Source organism: Castor canadensis, chromosome 2 (assembly GCF_047511655.1).
Source record: "Castor canadensis chromosome 2, mCasCan1.hap1v2, whole genome shotgun sequence".
Taxonomy (NCBI): domain Eukaryota; kingdom Metazoa; phylum Chordata; class Mammalia; order Rodentia; family Castoridae; genus Castor; species Castor canadensis.
The window spans coordinates 102,000,739-102,026,047 of NC_133387.1; the positions used below are offsets into that span (position 1 = coordinate 102,000,739).

General features: G+C 42.3%; 1 protein-coding gene and 2 pseudogenes across 1 annotated transcript in view; 1 reads left to right on the forward strand and 2 right to left on the reverse strand.

Annotated features, from left to right (window-relative positions):
• LOC109676329 (uncharacterized) overlaps positions 1-18,118 on the reverse strand; it is a 35,755-nt gene extending 17,637 nt beyond the window's left edge. The window contains 4 exon segments of the mRNA XM_020152769.2: positions 1,828-1,993; positions 3,944-4,023; positions 10,339-10,488; positions 18,068-18,118. The gene's annotated coding sequence lies outside the window, so the exon portion shown is untranslated.
• LOC109676330 (ubiquitin-conjugating enzyme E2 N-like) lies at positions 11,778-12,643 on the forward strand (annotated as a pseudogene).
• Positions 18,108-21,234, reverse strand: LOC109676325 (small ribosomal subunit protein uS3m-like; annotated as a pseudogene).
• Positions 21,235-25,309: the final 4,075 nt, after the last annotated feature.

Sequence of the window (25,309 nt, forward strand, 5' to 3'; positions counted from 1 at the left end):
ACTTCTTCCATGTTTATCAGAAGCAGTCAACCCTACCTACAGGGGATCCTTGTCCTAAATCTGTCTTAACTTGTGGCCATGGTATACTGGTAGCAGAAGCGTTCTCCAGGCATGTCAAGTTCATTGGGCCCCAGAGCCTGGGCAGCATCTGAAAGCGTACAGCTTGTGGCTTGGGTGAAATGAACCTGGAAACGCAGTTAATAAGATAAGGGCTGATGATCAAAATCAGCGGATTACAAGCAAGTTTCCAAGGAAGGGAGACAACCAAGTTCCTTCCCAAGAGGGCGATCCTTTTGCAGCTCTTTCCCTTAGGTCTCTGGTCTTTTCCAGTATCTGTTTTATGTTGTTTTGTATTTCCCCAGATTTGTTAACATTAAAACAGCATTATTCTCCTAACGTGGCACAAGTCCTACCTTGGGAGGCAGTGATCATATCCAAGGCAGGTCTGTTCTGAAGTACCATGGCTGCTAGACAATCATACTATATTTTTAGGTCTAGGAAAGTCATGGTTATCTTATTTAGGCTTTCAGGTATTTCCAAGAATAGGTTTTTGTATAACCAAGTGGCAGTGGCAATCCCCCAATACCTGTTGAGATTCCCGATTTGACATGCCCCATTTGTAGCAACGAAGGGAACACTGGTATTACCCATGTTCACAATCTTTTCTGGACCTTGGCTTGGAGTTTAAGAGCCTCTCTGGAAGCCAGATGAATAGTCAGGAACAGGTAAGCCAAGGTGCATCCCTATCCAATTGGTAGATAGGTATAGATATGTCTGTCTCCCACATAGGAAATACATCCCTGTGGAGGATGTCACTGAGTTAGCAGGAATACAAGTGCAAATGTGCCCAGCCTCCACTGCTACCCTGGTCCCTCCTGGTGCACAGTACTCTTTTGTACAGTGGCCAGTCAGGACCATGGCAGTTAGGGGACCCAGGCATGCTGAATAGTATCCTGAGTTTTATTTTCTCAAAAGATTGAATGCTTTTGAGGTCAATAAATCTCCAGGCATTGGGTCCCAGCTTACCAGTACCCAGAGTCAGCTTATTACCTCCCAGGGATCGATGGGTTTGAATCAGTAACTCCCTGAGCATTTCTTTTTTGGTATTGGGAAGAAAACTGGGACTCTATGATATCTAGAGTCTTGTCAGAGAAAGTAGTGTTTGGAGTTTTAGTTCTCTTGGTCGCTGCCCAGTAACTGTAGGATCCTCTCCTCTCCTCCCTGTATTCATCCTTGGATGAAGGTTCCAAAACTTCTAACTGCAATGGTCAGATAGCATCTGAAGGGCTCTTGGTGTCTCAGTACACTTTTCCCACTTGCCTGTACAAAAATGGGAGCCTGGCCCTGGCAATCCATGTTTTTGAAGATTGGCCCATTGACAGGAAGTCCTTTATTTTGTAATGCTTGAAACCAACAGGAATGGAGTTGACCATGGATCTCAAAGTTTGGCCTCAGTTGTCACCCAATCCTGTAAGTTTACTGAATAGGCTGTTCACATCCCACCAGGGGAGGAGTCCATACATATCCAAGTGTATCTTATAGGTGAAATTCACTTTTTTTTTAAGTAGGTGGAGGATGGAGGCAGTCACATTTCTGTAAGGATGCCAGGTGGGGACTATGACTGTGGTTGGGGGACCAACATAAAAGGACACAGGAGAATGCTAGGAGGAGGCATTTGAGCACTATAGTGTATAATTCCATCCTTGGGGCTAAACATAGTGTCTACCACAGCAGTCTCAAATCACAAACAAGAGTAACACTCTGAGACATGCCCAAAATAGGGGTGTTTTATAGCAGAGGAGCAAGAGTAGTTTAGCATTACTTAACTGTTTGCTGAAGTTCTGGCTTTTCTCCTATAAAGAAGAATTTCAAATCATCCAGGGGCTCACAGGAATAGTCAGGCTCAGGTTACTGTGCATGAGGGAAGCTTTCCTCTGGCTTGCACTTCACTTAGAGAGGTGAATGCAGTTATCTATTCCCTGGAACTTTATAGCTGTAAGAGTGGACAAGATCACTGGATATGGCCATTTCCATTTAGGCGACAATTGATCCTAGGGTGCTCTCTGCTACCAGGTCCAACTGAGCACCTGATCCCCAGGTCTAACCCGATGTGCTCCCCCTGGTTGAAGACCAGACATGATCTTTTCCCCTAGTTCCATTATGGCCTCCTGGAATTGTCCTAAATGGGTTACATACTTTGTCAATTACCTGACCTCTAAATCCACTGGCCATTATTGGAAAGAAAATAGCCTTTCAAACAGGATTTCATATGGGCTTAAAGCATCTTAGGTTTTGAGGTATTTTTTAGTTTCATGAGGGCTATGGTTAGATTGGTGAGGCATTTCTCTGAAGTTTCCTAGGAGAATATGTTTTAGATTATCCTAGAGTCTGTTTTAGAGACTAATTAGCCCTTTCCACCTTTCCCAAGGCCTGAGGCCTCCAAGAGGTGAATAAATGGTAAGTGATGCCTAGGGCTCTGGTTATTGCCTGAGTGATCTGGGAGGTGAATGCTGTTCCCTTAACACTTTGGAGAGGACTTGGAAGTCCAATCCTAGGAATGATCTCCTTGCAGAGCACCTTAGTTACTACTTTCAAGAAAAGGCCTTTCCTTTCAGGATGGAAAGGTCTCAACCCACTTGGTGAAGGTATCCACTGGTACCTACAAAAGTTTGTAGCCCGCACAAAGAGGCACAGGAATAAAGTCTCTCTGCCAGTCTTCCCCAAGGTAAATTCCAAACCTTAGTATGGGTTCCACCAGCAGTGGGGGATAGGCCCAGGATTATGGTAAGAACACAAAGAACAGGCCTGAAAAGCCTGTAGCACAGTGTTGTTTATTCCTGTTTCAACAAAAGTCACAATGAAACACCAGGACATACCCAACACAAGCCATACTGCTCTGCCTAGTTCCCTGACCCACAAAATTGTGACATGTAATGAAAATTTCTATTTAAGCCAGTAAATTTTCTAACTGGACAACTTAAATATCACTGGAGGCCATAGGAAGTTCCTTAGATTGAAACATGGAGTATGGAGGGTTAAATTTAACTTTAGGCTCCAAATAAGTAAACAGTAAAGCACACTTCAAAAGTATGTTCTATCTCAAAATCAATTGTGAATTTAAAATGTTCAGAGTATTGCACCAGTACCAGATAACCATTTCTACTGCAGAACATTAGAAGTGCTACTTCTAGGTTGATTGTAAAAAAACTCACTACACCATCTAAGAAAGCAGGTAATGTGTTAGCCTTTGGTGAAATTTTTATGACTCATTAGAAGTTAGCATATCCTCTTGTCAAGTAGCATTCACATCATGTAACAGATGTGTCTTCCGCTTGTCATGGCATCATAAAGACTAGAGATGGAACCAGGCATGGTGGCACATACTTACAAGCCTAAATACTCAGGAATCAGAGATAGGAAGATAGTGGTTCAATGGAAGCAGGAGCAAAAAAGTTAGCAGACCTTATCCCAAAAACCAAGCTGGGTGTGTGGAGCACACCTATAATCCCAGCAACAAAGGAGATGGAGGTAGGAGGATTATGGTGCCACAGGAAAACACATGACTCTTCCTGAAAAATAACTAAAGAAAAAAGGAGTGGAGGCATGACTCAAGTGGTAGAGTGCATGTCTAAAAAGCACAAGGAGTTCCAACATCAAAACTGTAATCCCTACCAAAAAAAAAAAGACCCAAGACAAATATGTACTCAACACAAATATTCTTTAGCATCTTAACACCTGCCTATGGCTGGTGCAGTGGCTCACGTGGTAGAGTTTTTGCCCTAACAAGTTTGTGGCCCTGAGTTCAAACTTCAGTAATGATCACCAAAAAAAATAAAATAAGTAAAAACCCTGTGTCTACTTGCCAACTATATTGCATTTATGTGCATTACCAGAATGGTCTCTTATACAAGAAAAGGCAACAAAGACCCCAGTACAGACATACCTGTTAGGGTGAACAAAAGGAAGCCATGTTAGAACTGGACCTCCTCCCTCTTGAAGGTGACTTACTGGAAGCACTGAGCCCTGAGTTCAAACCCCAGTCACATTTAAAAAGAAAAGAAGAAGAAAAAGAGAAAGAATACTTTAAACAAACATTATATCTTTGCTAAAAACGCACTCAGGGCCCCCAGTACAACAAATAAATAAATAAAGCGTACTATTCAAAAATAAATGCATCTGGGGGCTGGATATCTGGGCCTTCAATTCCAGATACACAGGAAGCTGAGTGCATTGTGGGATAAATAGTTTAAAACTTTCAGCTTAAATGTATTGCACCAGTGTGGTGGCTCAAGCCTGTAGTCCTACCTACTCCAGAGAGTGAGATAAGGATCATGGTTGGAGGCCACCCCTTGCAAAAACTCCTACAGACTCCACATTGACCAATGGCTGGGAATAGTGGTACACACTCCTGTCACCCCAGCTAAAAAGAGAAACATAAATAGGAGGATCGCAGTTCGAGCCACAGGCCCCGAGACACCATCTCTAAAATAACTGCAGCATAAAGGGCTGGCAACTTGGTTTAAGTATGGGCTATAGCAAATGTGAGGTCCCGAGTTCGCCTCCCAATGCCACCAAACAAAAAGAAAAAAATAATCCATAGAAAACTAGCAGCTCACCCACGTTCAACTGGGTCACTCAGTTATTAGCCTAATCTTCAGTGCATATTATTCACAGAACAGTGATGTTTTCTCAATGATAACTTTTATTTTGTTTTGCCTTGGCAAAAAGCAAAATTAATTCATGTTAAAATGTATGCTAAATGATCCAAAGAAAATGTTTAATCCTGCTTTATGAATGGAATAGCTTGTACATAGAGATTTACTTCTTTTGCAGAGAACTCAAATTGGCACTTAATTTATAAGTAGACAGGATACCTGTTCCAGCAAACTCTTTAAAAATACCTTCAGGTCAAATTGTCTCTCTCTCCCTCTCTCTTTTTTAACTGTTACATTAAAAATGTAACCAAGTATGAGATTCTTTAGAAACTCTCCATCAGAGAGAAAAAGTTGAGAAGTGTGCCTTTTGTTTTTTTAATGGTGATAGAAATTAAGATCACACTACTATATGATACAGGTTTTAAATGTCATCTATGTGTCGTCCACTTCGCACATCACACTTAAGCTTGTGGTAGCTTTCTTCTTTCTCGTCAGATCAAACTGAACGATGCACATAACACTGCCTGTAAAGTACTTTAAGAAAGCATTTGTATTTACTTAACAGCTTCAACTGACAACCTTGTGTATATAGGTGACCTTGAAATTATTATGTCACATTGAAAAGAAGAAAACCATATAGATAACTATGAATGCTATGAAGAAAAGGTTATTTCTAGTTTTGTACTGAAAATCAATTGGATGAGCTAAATCCACAACGGGACAGGGTAGCAGCAGTTCTAAGTCTTATTTTTTTGTTTAGATATTTGAGTGCTGCTGCACCCCACCAGCCCCATCCTGAGATTTTCAGCTAAGCTTTATTTTTTAGAAAAGACTGTTAACTTTCAAAATTCCTTTTTATTTGCAAAATGGAAGTACTGTGTGAGAAGTGTTCAACTTCCCTGGTTATAAAAGAGATACAAATCAACACTTAGATTTCATCTCAACCTAGTGAGCATGGCCATAATTAAAGGTAATAACAAATGCTAGCAAGGACATGGCAAAACAGGAGCCTTTATGTACTGTTGGTGGGAATGCAAATTAGTACAGCCCCTCTGGAAAACAGTATGGAGATTTCTCAAAAGGCTAAAGATAGTACAGCTATATGATCCAGTGGTACACTCCTGGGCATCCACCCAAAGAACAATAAGACAGGATGCAACAGAGACATCTATACACCAGTGTTCATCACAGCACTATTCACAATAGCCAAGCTTTGGAAACAACCCAAGTGCCCTACAACTGATGAATGAACAAGAATATGTGGCATTTATACACAATGGAGTATTACTCAGCCATAGGAATAATGACATGTGGTTTGAAGGTAAATGGATGCATTTTGAGAACATCATGTTAAGTGAAGTAAGCCAGGAACTGAAACACACAAGCTGCATGTTTTCCCTCATACACGGAAGATAGACCCAAAGATAAACACACACACAAAAACAAGCATGATCATAGACACACTCAGATGTAGAACATGTCTGTAATAGTGGAACTACTCTATGGAACTCAGGGAAAGAGGGAAAGGAAAAGAGAATGGTACAGAGTAATATCACATAACATAAGATGTGAAGGTAGAGGATATAAGGATGTGTATTGAAAGCTGTTGAAAAAATGGGTGGTGGGAGATAAAAGGGTAAGGGAGAGTAATGGAAGGGTTTGAATGGCCCAAAGTAAAGTATACCCACAGTGGGAATAATTTGAACATCAACTTAAATATTAATAATGACAACCAAGACTGTAAAATAGGTACGGTATATGGGGGGGAGGGTACTAGTGGGAGGCAGGAGGGTGAAGGAAGGATATTAAGGTGACGGTAGAAGCTAGAAGGACTTGATACACCTATTAAGACACAGAGCTAAGAAAGCTCTTGGAATTGCATTAATTGGGGTGGGGAGGGGGCTAAGGGGCAAAGATTATGGGGGCAATGTAAATAGTGTACAACATAAGTCTACCCAGAAGTGTCACTATGAATCTTCCCCCCCATATAATGAATATACCATATTAAAAGTTTATAAAATTAAAAAAAAAGAAATATAGCCAGTGGTGGGCCAGGCAGAGCTTGGAACCTCAGAATAGAGGGACTTGGAACCTGGGGGGAGGGAGGAAAGGGCTTCAAACTTGGGTAGGGCTTTGGATATGGAGGGTGCTAAGTTATGATCGAATTTTTAAAAACATTTTGACATATATTAAGTCAAATTTGTATTTTGAACATTGTAACACAAACATGAAACACAAAACATCAAATGTTAACATTGATCATCTAACCTGACTCAGATTTATATGCTGAGTATTTTATATCTTATAGAAAGAACTTTCAAGGTTCTGTCAATGCTTATAGTATATGCTATTATTCCTTACCAAAATCTTCAAGTAATTTAAAAGATCAGTATCAAAAGTAGTTATTTCTTTTCTTGGATATTCTAAAATTTGTCAGTATGGATTAGCATTCGAGACTAAACAGAATACCCAAGAATATGCTTTAACACCATTAGGATCATTTCATGCAGGAAAACCTTTAACTTTTAGATATTTAAAAATAAAATACTCTAAGCTACACTAAAAAAAAAGTTGAACTAGAAATAGGCAGGGTGTTGGTTACAAAGGCTGAGGATGGGAGAGGCAGGGAGCTAGGGAAGGAGGAGGAGTGGGTCAAAGTGTCAGATAGGAGGCATCACAGAGCAGTGTGACCATGAATCCCATCCTGTGCAGTTCAAAGTCATTGAGAGGCCTTTTCACATGTGTCTCTGTATGTTAAGCAGAAAGAGAACCCAGGACTCCATGCATCCTGACATCATGATGTGTGGGATGGGCACAGTGTGACAGAAACACCTCTAGAATAGAGCTAGGCAGAAAGTTGATGCTGCTGTGAACACCTAACCCAGAGCACTCAGTCTTAAGAATGAGGAAGAGCAAATGCACATGGACAAGAGGACATCCAGCTCCAGACTGCCTGGAGATGTGCAGCCCAAGCCTCCAACTGGTCTAAAAATAAGACACTCTATCCCTTCACACATCTGCTCTGTACTTATAAATTTCTGTTTCTCATGAGTATTATAATAAATTGATTTTCCTTGATGATGATCTCTCAGGTCTTCCAATGTCTTGTACTCAATCGATGCAGTAATAGAAATTATCCAAAAGCCTAAGGGAAAAGTAATTTCAGAGATAATCTAGGTTACCCCAGCAGCAGCTAATGATTAAAAGGGCTTCTGTATAGGCAAGGCTCTGAGCGCCTTCACAGCAGAAATGCAGACCCAGTATTCAGTAACCCTGGAACACTGGTGTCACCAGGCTACCATTTTTAGAAGAACTATCAGGAATGTTAGGTGTCAGTGTTCTGTCCTAATTCTACCAGAAATCTTCACTCTTATGATAATGTCCTGTGACCACCTTGTGTTGGGTATTGTCTCCGGAACTCTACTGCATTATACAAGGAGTTTGCTTTTTACATGGAGACATATCTCCTTTTCAGAGCCAGTATAAGACTCTGAGGGATGCTAATGAGTGAGCCAAATGTCTTGGGTCAGAAGGCCAGACACCTGGGATCATCACAGAGGTCCTACTGTCATTACAACAAATGCACCCACCTGTGGAACAGACTAGGCGCTCCCACCAAGGCAGAATATTTGACAAGGACCATAACATACAATAAATTTCTCATGTATGTCCTGGTTGCCCTGAAGCAAAGAGAAAGCTGGTTTTATAACAATGTCCTTCTCTCAAACCCCTTATGCTGAGTCAATAAATGGATTAATCCATTCATGAGGACAGGGTCCTGAAGTCCCAGTCATCTAAGAAAAGCCCCACCTCTGATTTTGCTGCACTGAGTGCCAAGCCCTCAACACATAAATGTTTGAGGGCATTTGCCATCTGCACAACAACACAGAATCCCTGCCTTCAAAGGTTCAGATCCATCTCATAATGGAAAATGTTCACATAGTCAAAATTATTACTCATTTATTCACATGTGCATACATTGTTTGGGTCATTTCTCCCTCCTGCCCCAACCCCCACTCTCTTCCCCCCTTCCCCTCACATAGTCTTAACAGCTCCAGAGTTAGTCAAAAGTCCAGTCTCCTCTGAGACTCAACACCAACTCTTAGCTGTCAAACCCCTAGAAAACCAAAAAGAAATTTACATATTTCAGGTATAATGGTTCAAGTGTTAATGTTTTCATTCCAAAGGGGAGGAACAGAAAAATATAAGGAGAAATCAGACGAAAACAAGACCAAAACCAAGCATGGCAAACAATAAGCCCTAAAGCATCAGGTCCAGCATCCAGACACCTGGTGCTGTGATCTGAGCTCCAAAGATCTCTCAATGGCTATTTGCGGAGACAGTAAACTGCTTGACCTCCCAGGCTTTGTTAAAATCTTGATGGAAGCCTCTATGACCCCATATGTCTTGCATTCTGCAGACCTAAAAACAAGCATCATGTGGAGGATGCCAAAATTGGCCACCTCCTTGTACTGTACAGCCTGGGCCCACTTGAGCCTCAGCTTCAGCAGCCTCTGAGTACATAGATGGTTGACCATGAGGAAATGAATGTCAGGGAGATAATTCCCCAGGTGGCCGGGAAAGCAGAGAACCTCAAGTCTCTTCTCACACAAAAGTTTCTGAAATAGATCAGGGTTTGTGGCTCAAACTTGCAATCCTAGGCACTTGGGAAGCTAGGTTCAGGAGGATCAAGGTTTGAGGCTAGGTGGGGCAAATAGTTCTCAAGACACCAACTCCAATATGAGCAGAGCAAAAGGACTAGAGGTATGGCTCAAGTTGTAAAGCCAGGAAACCCTAAGTTCAAACCACAGTCCCACCTTCTTCCCCTCAAAAGAAACAAGTCTCTGAAAGGAGTTTACAGTTTCACATCCTGGAGATGTGCTGCATGGGTTTTTGCTGATTCATGAGAAGCCTTCAAACTATCTTTCCAAAATCCTGGCACAAATAATTGTCTCACTCTTAAAAACACTCATCTCTGTTGAAAACACCCTTTGACTGCAAATTTACATATGCTTCTTTCCTGAACAAAAGGCAAGTTTTCAAAACCTTTGCCCGATTCTTGCTCTCAATTCTCATGAAAGTGTGGCTAAGAGAAGTCATCCATATCCATGCCATGCCCTGAGTGCTATGCTGCCTTCAACTGTCCTCCATCGGATGAACTAGTCCAAATCTTACAAACTGAGCCTCATACAAATATCAGGGAATATACAAAATATACAAGTTCTTTGCCAGATTGTCATTCTCGAGGACTCACTCCTAAGAGTCCTGGTTCCCATCTAAACCTTGTAGCAGAGCTTTCTGTCTGCTTTCCTATCAGTAATCTGGCTTTCAGGGTCCTGACCAGAATTGCCCATTATGGTCCATTTACACTGTTGTAAGGCTTCTCTGACCCACATCTCCAACCCTTTCCTAACTCCTTCTCCAAACCAATTCTATAAGTTCTGAACCACATTATCAAGTACAGTCACACAAATGACCCAATCTTCCTGTGCCAACTCTCTGTGACACTTAGCTTTCCATACTGTGACAATATACCCAACATCATCAACTTTTAAGGAGGGAAGATGATTTGGGGTCACCATTTCAGAGGCTTAAGTCCATGGTCCGCTGGGTGTATGGATTTTCAACCTGTGGTGAGGAAGAACATTATGGCAGAGAGCATGTAGTAGAACAAACTTCTCACCTCATAGCATCTGAAAAGCAGAGAGCTTACTTTTAAAACCAAGCTCCTTCCTCAATATCCTTTATGCCATCCTCCATAAAATGAACAGTTGGCTTCTCTCCAGAGAACATGGCAGTCCAGAAGGCAGTGGAACAACACATTTAAAATGCTCTGAAAGAGAAAAACAAAACATCCTTAAAGGATGAAGGAGAAACTGAGGCATTCACAGATAAACAAGAAGGAAGGGACTTTGTTAGCAGTAGATGGGCCTTGTAAGAAATGCTAAAGGGAGTCCTACAGACTGGATGAAAATACATAGACAGTATCTCAAAGCCAAATGAAGAACAATGGTAGAGGCAACTAATAAGGTATCGGAAAGGCCAGTACTATTGTACTTTGACTTTATCACTCTTCTCTTTATGTATGATTTTAAAGTTAAATTTATCAAATGAGTGACAAATCCATGTTAAGTGGAACACAATAATATACAGATGTAACCTGTGATGGAGAATATATAAAGGGAAGGAACGGAGCTGTGTAAGAGCAGAGTATTTTCATACCACTGAAACTAAATTAATATTATTCCAACTAAGTTGCAATGCACTTAATATATTCATTTTAATCCCAAAGATAAGCAATGAAAACAAATAACTGAAAGGCGAAAAGAAGAGGAAAGAAAATGGAATCAAAATAGTACAGCACAAAAACTCAACTGAAAGGGCTGTGGTATAACTCAAAGGTACAGTCCTTGTTTAGACTGCATGAGGTCCTAGGGTAAAATCCCCAGCACTGAAAAATCAACTACATCCATAAAAAAGGTGATGCAGAAATTAAAAGAAGCAAACATATAAGAATACAGAAGCTGAAAGTTGGTGGTTCCCATCTGTCATCCTAGCTACTTGGAGACTGACATAGGGAGGATCACAGTTTGAGGCCAGCCCAGGCAAATAATTCATGACACTCCATCTCCAAAATAACCAGAGTAAAATGGATTGGAGGTGTGTCTCAAGTGGTAGAGTGCCTGCCTGAGTGCAAAGGCCTGGGGGGGGGGGGGGCGGGGAGAGGGAAGAGGAAGAGGAGGAGAACGAGGGGGAGGAGGGGAGGGAGGGGGAGGAGGGGGGGAGGAGAAGGAGGAGGGAGGTGGGGAGGAGAAAAGAAGACATACACATACAGAGCACAAATAGGTAAAAGGCAAGGATCAGACCTTCCCTCTCAGGAATTCCTATAAATATAAATGGGTTAAATGGTCCAGTTAAAAGGCAGAGACTGACAGAATGGATTTGAAAACAATGCCTTATATAGGCTGCATTCAGCGAGACTCACTTTGGATACAAAGACTGAAAGATGAAACATTTGTTCCTTTAAAATAGTGTATTTCAGTGATGAGTATATTATCAGGCAAAATAGATTTTACATCAAAAAGGTAGCAAGAGGGAACTTCCACTCATGCATGAGGCAAGCAGTGCCAGAGACAGAGCAGAGACCAAAGTTGGGATCTGACAAGATGGCCGGGCTACCCCGCAGGATCATCAAGGAAACCCAGCGTTTGCTGGCAGAACCAGTACCTGGTATTAAAGCAGAACCAGATGAGAGCAACGCCACTATTTTCAGGTGGTCATTGCTGGTCCCCAGGATTCCCTGTTTGAGGGAGGGACTTTTAAACTTGAACTATTCCTCCCAGAAGAATACCCAATGGCAGCACCTAAAGTACGTTTCATGACCAAAACTTATCATCCTAATGTAGACAAGTTGGGAAGAATATGTTTAGATATTTTCAAAGATAAGTGGTCCCCAGCACTGCAGATCCGCACAGTTCTGCTATGGATCCAGGCTTTGTTAAGTGCTCCTAATCCAGATGATCCATTAGCAAATGATGTAGCGGAGCAGTGGAAGACCAACGAAGCCCAAGCCACAGAAACAGCTAGAGCATGGACTAGGCTGTATACCATGAATAATATTTAAGTCAGTCCGATCATCAAGTGTGCATCACTTCTCCTGTTCTGCCAAGACTTCTTCCCTTTTGTTTGCATTTAATGGACACAGTCTTAGAAACATACAGAATAAAAGCCCAGACATCTTCAGTCCTTTGGTGATTAAATGCACATTAGCAAATCTGTCTTGTCCTGATTCACTGTTGTAAAGCATGAGCAGAGGCTAGAAGTGTCATCTGGATTGTTGTGAAATGTTTAAAAGCAGCAGGTCTCTGCTTTTATTCATTTCCCCCCATCATGGTTTAAGTATAAAGCACTGTGAAAGAAGGTAGTTGTCAGGGTTAGCTGCAGGGGTATGGGTGTTTTTATTTTATTTTTTTAAAGGGGGAAAGTAGTTTTATGGGCTCCTTCCCCCCCCCCCTTTTTATGGGGATCTAATTGTATTGGTTAAAAGCAGCTAACCAGTTCTTTAGAATATGCTCTCTAGCCAAGTCTAACTTTATTTAGATACCGTAGATGGACAAGCTTGATTGTTTGAACCAAAATGGGAACATTAAACAAACACCACAGCCCTCACTAATAACATTGTGACTTTGCTGTCAAGTGTAGATTCCTCCCTTCAAAAAAAACTTGTGAGAATTTTGTATGGCTTGTCTGGAAAATTCTGTAAATCTTACGTTTTAGTAAAATATTTTTTGTTATTCTAAAAAAAAAAAGGTAGCAAGAAAACATCAGTATATATTGATAAAAGTCTCAATTCACCAAGATACAACTTTAATTATAATATCCTCAAATATATGAATACCCCTGAAATATATGAAGCAAAACTCTATGTAATAAAGACTTTAACACATCATATCCAACATCCATGGGGAAACAGAGAACTTGACTGACCCTATAAACCAATCAGGCCTAGCAGACTGTACAGAACACTGAAATTAACCACAGCAGAATACACATTCTTTTCAAGTGCTCACAGAACATCGCTAGGACAGATCATGTGTTAGGCAACAAGCTGTAATACATGTAAAATGACTGAAATCATACAGGGTACTTTTTTCAATTGTTCCCAGAGCCACTTAGCCTGTTGGAGAAGGTTGTTTGTACATTTCTCTACAATACCTGAAGTATTTATATGTGTAACAGGAAGTACTGGAAACGTACATACTCCTCCCTATTCAGCCAAAAGAAAATCTAAGGCTAGGTGGTAATCCATGAGTTCAAGAAAAACCCATTTTTTAAGTCCAAAACTAAAACACCACCTTTAAGTAACACAGGATACGTCTGGAGCAAGTAGAAATACTCACTTTCTATTTAAGTAGAAAGCCCTGGACAAAAATACGACTTTGTGCTTAGAAGGACTTTAATGCCAGGTAGAGACACATGCCTAAGAACCACTCCCTTAAACCTCTTGGCCTTGATTAATTTTTTGAGCGATCTGGCAGGAGTGACTCCATTTGAACTTTGACGGCATTCCTCCTCTGTCTCCAAACTGTTTGTCTCTGAGCAGTCTCCTCAGAAGATTTTTCTGATTGTCATTTTGATCCATTTTTGAGAGGATTAGCTTTTTTTTTTTTGTAAGTGTCCCATGTGTGGGGGGGAGCAACAAGCAGGTCAGGTGGGAGTCAATGTCAGCTAGACCCTTTTGGCCAAATTTAAGCAACACAGAGGCTAAGAATGAGTTGCTCTTATACAGTGGGCTTCTAGATAATGACAATACAAAACAAATCTAGCAAAAGCAGACATCCAAGAAGCTAACCTGGTTGACACATATGTACTTATGCATCATGCTTAAGCTTATGGCAGCTTTCTTTTTTTGCTCCAGATCAAACTGAACAATGTATATAACATAGTCTGTAAAGTACTTTAAGAAAGCATTTATATTTACATGATAGCTTCAATGGACAAAATTGTGTATATGCGTCATCTTGAAGTATTACGTCACATTGAAAACAAAACCATATAGATAACTATGAATGCTATGAAGAAGAGGTTATTTCTAATTTTGTACTAAAAATGAACTGGATGAACTAAATCCATGACAGCACAGGGTAGCAGCAGTTCTAAGTCTTATTCTCCCTGTTTAGATATTTAAGTGCTGCTGCACCCAACCAGCAAAATCTTCAGGTTTTTAGCTAAGCTTTATTTCCTAGAACAGACGGTTAACATTCAAAATTCCTTTTTATTCACAAAATGGAAGTACTGGTTTTCCTTGTGGATGAATATCCACATTTGTAAGTGCTCACTTGTATTTCAGGTTTGCACAAGGTGTGAATAACTGAAGAAAATAACTTGCTGGCTCCACAGGAAAATGCTGTGAAGTATGTGTACATACTTCGGGAAGATTAATCATTTCTTCTGTTAAGCACCATCAGCATAGAGCAATTCCTGGTTCTGTTCAAAATACAGTCTGTTGTGGTCCATTTTCAATGTAAGGCATTTAACCCTGAGTGGACAATTACTGACCACTTGCTTGCTTATCACTAAAAAACAAACAACAAAAAACACCTCCCGTCACTGGCTTAAAACAACTTAACACTTCCCACTAATGTATAACAACTATCTTTTTGAGTTACTAAATTCATGCAAATGCATCCATCTGACCATTTTTCTCCATCAAGTATTCAGCTGAAACCCTTTTTGTACCAAAGCATGGTGTAAACAAAGGGAAGGTAAAGGGTATTTGGACCATGGGAATGTTGCTACTGAAATGGAAGAAGTGATGGCTTGGAAAGTTCTAGGTCAGTTTAGGGATCCTGGGAGGCACTTCAGGCTTAAGGAGTAAGTGGCTTAGAATAGACAAAAAATAGAATTTTGATTGTGCTGTCTTTTACCACTAAACTTCAAAGTATTTTGGTTTTTCTTTTTTTTTTTTTGGTGGAATGCGGATTTGAACTCAGGGCTCTGGGCTTGCAAAAAAGGTGTCTTAGCACAAGTGATAAGAGAACAATTGAAAACCATAGAGAAAAAATGAGCCAGTCACTAAAGTTGACACCTGTACTTCTGATTCCTTGAAGGCTGATTGGGAGAGGATTGAGGTTCAAGGCCAAATAGGTCTTGAAACCCGTTTCCAAAATAACCAGAATAAAATGGACTGAAAGTGTGGCTCAAGGGGTAGAGTGCCTGCTTAGCAAGTGTGGAGCCCTGAGTTCAAATCCATCTCAACCAAAAAACAAAGATATAAACGTTATAGCTTACAAAAAAATTCACTCAAAATATTCCACAAACTTAAAATTAAAAACTGTAACAATGCTAGGAAAGCATAAAAAATTCAATGTGACCTGGTGTTTGGTTGATGAGTTTTAGATTGAACAGTAAATTCAATCCACAAAAGAAAAACATTGATAACTATATCAATAATACAGTTTTTTCCCCTGGCAGTACTAGGGTTTGAACTTAGGGTCTCATGATTATTAGGAAGGTGCTCTAATGCTTGAATCACTTCTCAAGCCCAAGACAATCTTAAGAGAACAAAAAGTCAAGTCATAGGCAGAGAGAAATTATTTAGGAAAATTACTTGTATCCAAAGCATAGTAAGACACTCAAAGGTAAGCTTGGGGGTGTACATGTATAATCCCAGCACTAGGGAGGCTAAGGCAGTAGGATTGCCAAGTCTGAGGCCAGTCTATATTACACAATGCTATAATGTCTCAAAAGAAAAAAAGGAAAAGAAACTCTAAAAGTTAAATGGAGTAAAACCACCAATTTAAAACAAGTATAGATCTCAACAGATACCTTATCCAAGATACACATGAACCAGGCCCAGTGGCTCACTCTGTAATCCGAGCTACTCAGAAGGCAGAGAATGGAAGAATCAATTCTGATTTGATGCCAGCCTGGACCAAAAGTTATCAGGAACCCATCTCAACAAATAAGCCAGGCATGGTGGCACACACCTGCACTCCCAGAGCTACATGGGCAGCCATAGGTAGGAGGATTGCCAGTCTGAGGTCAGCCCAAGACAAAAATGTGAGACCCTTCCTAAAAAGTAACTAAAAGGGCTGGAGGAGTGGCAAGTGGTACAGCACCTGCCCAGCAAGCATGAGGTTTGAGTACAAATCCCAGAACCACCAAAAAATAAAGATATATAAAGGGCACATAAGCATACAAATGATGCTTAACACTTCATGAGGGAAATGCAAATTAAAGTCATGACTAGCACTACCTATCCTAAAGTGGCTGAAATACTTGTTTTCTTTTTTGACAGTGCTGGGTATTAAACCCAGGCCTAAAGCATCACACTTGCACAGTGCTACAACCTGAGTCCTGAAATCTTTTTCTAAAAGAGCAGTATTGAGGTGTGATGGCACACACCTGCAATCCCAACACTTGGGAGGTGGAGAGTCTGTACCTCAACCTTCAGCTGCGTGCACCATTTCTCACCACAATGGCCAATATGTTAACAGATGACTGAGTAACCAAACTGGGATATAAGTCGGCAGTGGAATGCAAGTCAACGAGGGGGTGTATGGCCACCACAGCAAAGAGAGCTTACGGGAGATAAGAGGCATTATTTCTGAGTAAAAGGAGCCAGTCTAAGGAAGATGCAGACTGTGTGACCCCATTGAATGAGATTGTGGAAAAGGGAAACTATCAAGAGCAAACAGATCTGTGATGAAAATAATGTATAGAGGGCAGGGAGTGAGCTGAACAGGAAACAGTGATGCAAGATGTGTAATGGACCACATCCCAGTGGTTTCAATAAAAAAAAAAAAATTGTCATCAATTGTACCAGGCCTGGTGGTACATGTATGCCTGTGATCCCAGTTTCCAGGTTGGTAGAGATGGATCTCAGTTCAAGGTCAGCCCAGACAAAAAAAGCAAAACTGTCAGTAAAACTCCCATCTCAAAAAACCAGACAGGAGCAGTGGAATGGCTCAAGCAGTAGAGCACTGGCCTAGCAACAAGTGTGTTACTGAGTTCAAACCCCAGAGACACACACATGCAAAAAAAAAACAAACCAAACAAAAAACAATATGGAGGCACACATGGTAGTACATGCCTTCCTGTAACCCCAGTGATGAGGAAAGAAGAGATAGAAAGATCACAGTCCAATGCCAACCCTGCCCAAAAACACAAGACCCAATATAAAAAACTAAACTAAAGTAGCAGGCATAGGACCTAACAGTATGTACTGAAAGCTGTTGAATAATGGGGGGCAAGAGGGAAGGGTAAGGAGAGAAACAGAGGGGAATGAACTGACCAAAGTAAAGTATACTCACATCTGGGATACATCAAGAAACCCCTCCAAACACTGACTTTGGAATTAAAATTAATGACAGAACTGTAAAATAGGCACAGTGTGCGGAGGTATTTGTGGGAGTGGGAGGGAGAATGGAGGAGATGAAGGTGCGGGAATATGGTTGATGGACTTCATGTGTATCTATGAAATAGAACAAAGAAACCTCTTGTAATTGCTTTAAGTGGGGCTGGGAGGTGGCTAAGGGGGAGAGACAGTAGAGGTGACCTAACTAATGTACAATATAAACCTATATGGAATTGTCACAATGAATCACCCTGTACAATGAATATATGCTAAAAAATGAAAAACACAATAAAAAACAAAAAACCACATAAGAACAAAAGAGCTAGGGACATGGATCAAGATGAAGACAATCTACTAGGCAAGCATGAAGCCTTCAGTACTGCCAAATAAAAGACATCAATGACTTTACTATTCCCAGAAAGGAACCTTATCATTTTGAAAGAAAACAAGGCACTTTAGGTAAAGTGCCTGGTAATGGCTGAAGGGCAGCCATTGGTAAACTTCAACTAGTGTTTTCCCTGTAAGCCCTGAAACCCCAGAAGAAACTACTCACCAGAGGGTAAAGACACAGAGGCAAAGCAGCATGAGGGTCTTTATTCAACAGAACTGATGCCTTCTTCCTGAGGCCGCTCACAGGCCGCTTCACTCCTTTCCTCTGTGACAGAAAGTGTCCTGTGCAGGCTTCTCTCATGGGAGGAGGGCCTCCTCCTAGATGTACTTTTCACAACCTTCGTGGGCACAGTCTGGAGGTGGAGCTGCACAGGACACTTGTAAAAGTGGGACAGCAGAGTCTCGCCATAGCCCACAAGGAAGTAGAACTCATGCAGGCAGCTGCTGCAGGACCACCGCCAAAATGTCCACTTGCTTGGTCCCAGACTTCAGGACCAGCTAGTCGGCCAGGCAGCCTGGGGAGGTGCCTCACATGAGCTTCAGAAGGAAGACGTCCTCCACCGTCTGCTCTGCAGCATGGTCTTCCCTGTGCAGGTTCCCTGAAGAGGAGGCACCACCTAATATGAGCCCTGTGACTCAGTGCCTCGTCAAGAGTCCAGTGCTACCATCTGGGAGGACTGGGCACTCGACCACCCCTCTTCTTCTATAAACAGAATTATTTTCCAAACCATCGCTTTGGAGCAAGCACCACCATTATCCTCACTTTACAAAGTTTTATAAAAATGTATGCATAAACCAAGGCACAAAACCCAGATGACACCTCCCTATCTTGTCCTCTACCTTCCCCAGTCTTTCTAGCTGCCTTCCAGGAGCACAAGCCATCCCATGGGCCAGGTGAGGCCACCACCTAGCCTTGAAATTAGGGACACCAGCTTCTCATATCCAGGGTCATGGCTCCCACCAGTGGTTCTTAGTTGGGGCCTGAAAGCCTTCAGGCTTTACAGTGTGTCAAGAGTCTCCACACCCACACCCAGACCGCCGAGCAACAACAAGAAGTGTTGGGACACCAGAAGTGTATTTTACTTTATTGTACTTTTATATGTTGGACTGGGACAGAATCCAAGAACTAAGTTCCCTAGGTGCATCAAAAAATTCCAAGTGGAGAACTTGCATACTGAACAAAATACGGTTTGCTTTTCATTAGTTCACAGCAGTCAAGTTCTATAATGTCCCCACAAACACGGAACTAGTGAACTGTGAAGCCCTGCTCCGAGGGTGATACGGGGTTAGGTTTGCGCAGCCTCCAGTCACCATGTTCCATCAATCCATCAAGATCAATCTACTTTCATGTGCCCTTCTGTCTCGACACTGTTTAATATGACTGATTCACTGATACCAAACTTTAAGCCAACAGCACTCTCGTGCTCCTGCTCATTACCCTACCTTTCAGGGTCATTTTACACAGCCAAATCCCCCAAAAAATGCACAGTCTAGGCTGTGAACAAGGCACTTTTTATGGTATGAGAACTTGTTCTACCTCAGCTGGGAACAGGCATGTGGGCATTGACTTCATGTCCCTGAATGACCTTGAAAGTGCCAGAGTATTGATTTGGAAGTTGCAAATAAATTTTAGTCAGTATAAGAATATGCAAAAGCTGAGGATTCAATACATGGGTGTGTTAAAAACAAAAAAAAAAGGAGGGGGGCAGGAGTAATAAGAATTTCTCTAATCCCAGCACTGGAGGCTAGGGCAGGAGAAGTGGGACTCTGAGGACAGCCTAGGCTACACTGCAAGACCTTTCCTCAAAAAATAAAATAAGGACTGGAAGTGTGGCCCAAGTGGTATAGTGCTTGTTTGCGTAGGAAGTGCAAAGCCCTGAGTTCAAACCCAAGTCCCAACAAACAAAATAAACAAAACTAAATGAATACCAGCAACTATGATATCCATGAATAATGAGAATTAGCTATAGATACCTATAGAGAAAAATGTGGTTTGGTGGAATATTACCTTATTTAGGGCACACACTTCCAGGCTGCAGGATTCTAAAGGGGTTTCACTCCCTTACTTGCGGCTGAGCCACCTGACATCTCTGTAAATTAGATGACTGACGGCAAAGCAAAACTTAACTCTGTAGATACGCAAATAATCTGTTCATAAGCGGCTTAATCAAAAGAGGCTTGTGGCCCCACTGCAGGAATTTAGTTTTGCATTCATGTTCAAATTCAACTTCTTGTCTATGCGTCCTTTTTTTTTTGGTGGGACTGGGGTATGAACTCAGGACAACGCACTTCCACTGCACGTGCTCTACCATCCTCCAGATCTCAGCCTCCCACGTAGCTAGCATTACAGGCAGGAGGCACAGCGCCCGGCTGCAACCTTGCTTTTTCATGTCCTTCTTGAACTGACCTAACAAATGTGGGATCCTGGCCGTTACCAACCGACTCGGAGGACATCTGTGACATGGTCCACCTTGTCCGTGTGACTGTCTCCCTGCGAGTCCTTCAGTGGTCCAAAGTCCCCTCACCTGTGTGCAGCGACAGCCAGCCCTTCCGGTGGGCGATGTAGTGCGGCGCGTGCGCCTCCTCGTAGCTCACCGGCTTGTCCCCCTTGCCCACGCGGACTGGGGCCGCCCGGTTCTAGGACAAAGGAGCCATCACTCCGCACGCCCCACCTCGGCCCCACCCCCGACCCGCGGGCCCCCCGCCCGGCCGCGCTCACCTTGGCGCACACAGCGGAGGTGTGCAGGGCGTGCCAGGCGCAAGGCAGGTCCCGGCTCCAGGACAGCACCTGCGGGAGAGAGGGCGTGAGGAGGAAACCCGAGACCCACCCCGACCCTCGCTGACCCGCGTCGCGCACTCACCCTCTTCAGGCGGACGCCCATGTTGCTCTGGCGGAGCGTGGAATGTACCACTGCGTGGGGCGTGGCCGGGGTTGGCGACGGCGGGCGATACCAAGTCGGATCCAGTGCGAGGGGTGTGAGCCTCGGAAGAGTGGGGCTGCAAATCTTGGGGGCGGGAGGAGGCATCAAACTCCAAAGGGGCGGGGCTTCTAATGTCAGGGGGCGGAGCTTCGCACCTCAGGAGGGCTGCCTTTCCTACTTTCTTGGGGCTTTGTTTGAAACTTGCTGACCAGTATTTGTAATCTTGGGAGCGGGACTGTGAATCATTGGAAAGCAGAGCTTCAAATTTCGGCGGGGAGGGGTTTGAACCAGTGCCGGAGGGAGGAGGGGTCTTCAATTTTCGGGAGGCAGGGCTTTGGCTAAAATAGTTTCCTCTGCCCCAGTGCATCCCTGTGGTTACTGGCGAGGCAATGGTGTCTTTTTTTTTTTTTTTTAGCTACAGTAACAATTTTGTTTTATTTATTTAGTTATTTTTATTCATTCACATGTGCATACATTGTTTGGGTCATTGCTCTGCCCCTCGCGCCCCCCCCTCCCCCGCCCTCCCTCACTTCCAGGCAGAATCTGTTCTGCCCTTATCTCTAATTTTGTTGAAGAGAAGACATAAGCATAATAAGAAAGACAAAGCGATTTTTGCTAGTTGTGATAAGGATAGCTATACAGTTTCCTAGCATTGCTTCCATGTACAAATGTGTTACAATCCACGTTGATTCATCTCTAACTGATCTTTTCACTAGTTCCTGATTCCCTTCTCATGTTGACCTCTGTGGCTTTAAGGTTTTTGTATTAGTTCCTCTGCAGTGGGGACATCAAACACTTTCATGTTTTGGGTTTTCCACCTATCCCCATACCTCCCATATGTGCTCTCCCCTTGTCATGTGACCCAGGTCCAACAACATTGCTGTATTTACTCTAGGTCTAACGTCTGCATATGAGGCAGAACATATGATTTTTGGTCTTCTCAGCCTGGCTAACCTGGCTCAGAATGATGTTCTCCAGTTCCATCCATTTACTTCCGAATGATAAGATTTAATTCTTCATACCTGAGTAAAATTCCATTGTGTATAAATACCACATTTTCTTGATCCATTCGTCAGTACTGGGGCATCTTGTCTGTTTCCTAACTTGGCTATTGTGAATAGCACTGCAATAAACATGGGTGTGCAGGTGCCTTTGGAGTAACCTGTGTTGTATTCCTTTGGGTATATCCCCAGGAGTGGGATTGATGGAGCATATGGCAGATCTATGTTTAGATTTTTAAGAAGCCTCCAAATGTTTTTCCAGAGTGGCTGCACCAGCTTGCATTCCCACCAGCAGTGTACGAGAGTTCCTTTTTCCCCAACATCCTTGCCAACACCTGTTGTTAGTGGTGTTGCTAATGATGGCTATTCTAACAGGGGTGAGGTGGAATCTTAGCGTGGTTTTAATTTGCATTTCCTTTATTGCTAGAGATGGTGAGCATTTTTTCATGTGCTTTTTTGGCCATTTGAATTTCTTCTTTTGAGAAAGTTCTGTTTAGTTCAGTTGCCCATTTCTTTATTGGTTCATTGATTTTGGGAGAATTTAGTTTTTTAAGTTCCCTGTATATTCTGTTTATCAGTCCTTTGTCTGATGTGTAGCTGGCAAATATTTTCTCCCACTCTGTGGGTGTTCTCTTCAGTTTAGAGACCATTTCTTTTGTTGTGCAGAGCTTTTTAATTTTATGAAGTCCTATTATTCCATCCTTTCTCTTAGTTGTTGAGCTGCTGGGGTTGTATTGAGGAAGTCCTTGCCTTTACCTATTAGTTCCAGAATGTTTCCTGCTCATTCCTGTACTAACTTCAGAGTTTTGGGTGTGATATTAAGGTCCTTGATCCATTTTGAGTTGATATTAGTACAGGGTGATAAACATAAATCTTGTTTCATTTCTTGCAGATGGTTAACCACTTTCCCAGCAACATTTGTTGAAGAGGCTGTCTTTTCTCTATCATGTATTTTTGGCACCTTTGTCAAAAATAAGGTGGGATATAGTGTATAGTTTTGTGGATTCATATCCAAGTCCTCTATTCTATTCCACTGGTCTTCATGTCTGTTTTTGTGCCAATATCATGCTGTTTTTATTGCTAGGCAAAAAAAGAGGGAGGAAAAATGCTCCTCCCTCTCCAGGTGGGCCTTGGATCCCAGAGATTAAATTGCTGTCTCCAAAGAATCTTTTAAAATAAGGGGGAGAAAGGAGAGGTGCTGGGGCAGAGCCTGGCCACTGGAAAAGGAAAATTTTAAGTAGCAAGGAAATTCATGAGGATCTCGCAGGGCTTGAAATGCTTCAGGCAGAGTGGTGCCAATGTCATTGGTATCCAGTAATTATGAATGTCAGAAGGAAAACTAGCAACACTGTATATCTTATTTTAGGACTCACTGCAGAAGACAACATGTAGGCTCTAGAGTCAGAATCTTGTCTTACAGTCTTTGAACAGATGAGCCTTAATGCTGGTTTGAATAAAATAGGCTTTAATGGTAGTCACAACTCCTAAAAGCTGTTAGGATCAATACAATATTTAGTAAATGATAGCTGCTATTGGTTGTGTTAGACTCAATCTGGTGAAATTTAAAATATTTGGCTGGGACCTGCATTGTTCACCTAATGGTACTGAGGCAGGGTAAGAAGGGAGAGACCAGGACTCTTCTGACTTAATATTACATTTCAGGTTGAACATTTTTCTCCTTCTCTCTGAGCCTTCCTTTCCATTGCAAATATGTGCAGATTGTTCATGCCTTAGCTCAAACCACCACCCTAGGCCAATGACCACCCAAAGCCTCCCTACTCATTGATTTTTGGTGATCAAGAATCACCCAGGTTTTTCCTCTCCCATAGGTTAGCACAGGTTTTAAAAGCACCTGGAAACAGGAAGAGCTCCCTGTGCTTCTGCCTTATAGCTGGCCCACATGGCCTCTTGTAACTTGATCCCTAACCTTTCAAAAACCTTTATGATCACCCTCACTATGTCTACATATCCTGCCTGGAAGCACCCATGTGGGATATAAGGACCTGTATCTTCTGTTTATCAGCCCATACAACCTATGGCGAGCCTGTCTACTAGGTACTCCTCTATGGGAGGGAAATGGAAGCAGAGGAGGACTGAGAGTTTCCTGCATTGATGGTGGGGCAGAGGCAGACAGCTAGCCAGACTGCGGGCTCTTGGCTTCAGTCCCATCTGTTTCATGTCCAAAATTCCTCTGGCCACTTGAATCTGGGTCTTTAATGAAAGGGACTTCATCGCCACCTCACTAGAAATGTTTTATTCATAACTTTTCAAACTGCATCCTCCAACTGTTCCAGATATTGGGAAGGGAACATTCTCCAAAATCCACAAAACCATGCAAATATAAGAACTTTCAATTTTTCCTAGAGGACTCTTATACTCTTCTTCACCAGGGGAGCAGGAAATGTATCTCTCCCCCTTTCCTGTTTTTCCCTACTTTATTTGGTTATGCTAAAATAAATCCTTGCTAAACTTCAAAAATATCCTTTTTAAGTAAGTGATGTTTTTTCATTTTTTGTTTTTGTAATGTTTAATTTTATAATCTGATAAGTTACATAAATGTGCCCCAAGCTGGTGAGGAACATGGGATCTTTCACTTGAACTACCTAGACCCAAATCCTGGACCCACTTCCTGACTGTGTAATGTGGGCACTGACAACCTTCCTAAGCCCAAGTTCTCTCATCCATAAAATGGGACAGTAATGGCTATTGTTGGCTTGTGGTGTAGCTCAGCATAGCATGCATGCTTAGCATGTGTAAGGCCTTGGGTTCAATTCCCAGCACTGATAGGTAGCAGGTAGACACTCTGGGAGATGGAGAATCCTTGGCTCTGTGTGAACCTGCTGAGAGTTGTGTTCTCTATCATTGCCTGCTTGCTTACATTCTGCAAGCTAAATATTTCTAGACCTAGTTTTCTGGCTTCCACATACTTGTGAAATGCCTGTGAAACCTGGATGTCACCAGGAGGGGGAAGACTTGGTGTGAAATGATAACACAAGGCCTGATATTGTTCCTGTTTGCAATGGGGTTGAGAACTAGTGTCTTTGATGCATGGCTCAAGTGGTAGCAAGCACAAAGTCCTGAGGTCAAACTCTACTACCTCCAACAACATAAAACATAGAACTAGCATTTTAAACTGTTTATTTGTGGGGCTCTAAAGCCTATATCCACAGAGACTCCTTTGTAGAAGACTATGACAGTTCTCTGAAGGACTGGCTGTAGCCTAGGTCCACCACTCTTGGCCCACCAGGCAGAGGAGGGGCCTGGTAGTGGTCAGGATGTAGAGATGGTCTCTCCAGCTGGATCCAATGCAGCCATCACAGTCTGACCAGTGCTCAGGAGCTGGCCCTGGAAGTGACTCTGGGATTTTTGTTATTATTGTTGTGTGTTTTTTTTTTCCCACAGTATTGGTGTTTGAAGTCAATGTCCTGTGCTTATAGGCAAGTGCTGAACCACAGCACCAGTCCTGAGAAGTGACTCTGTATA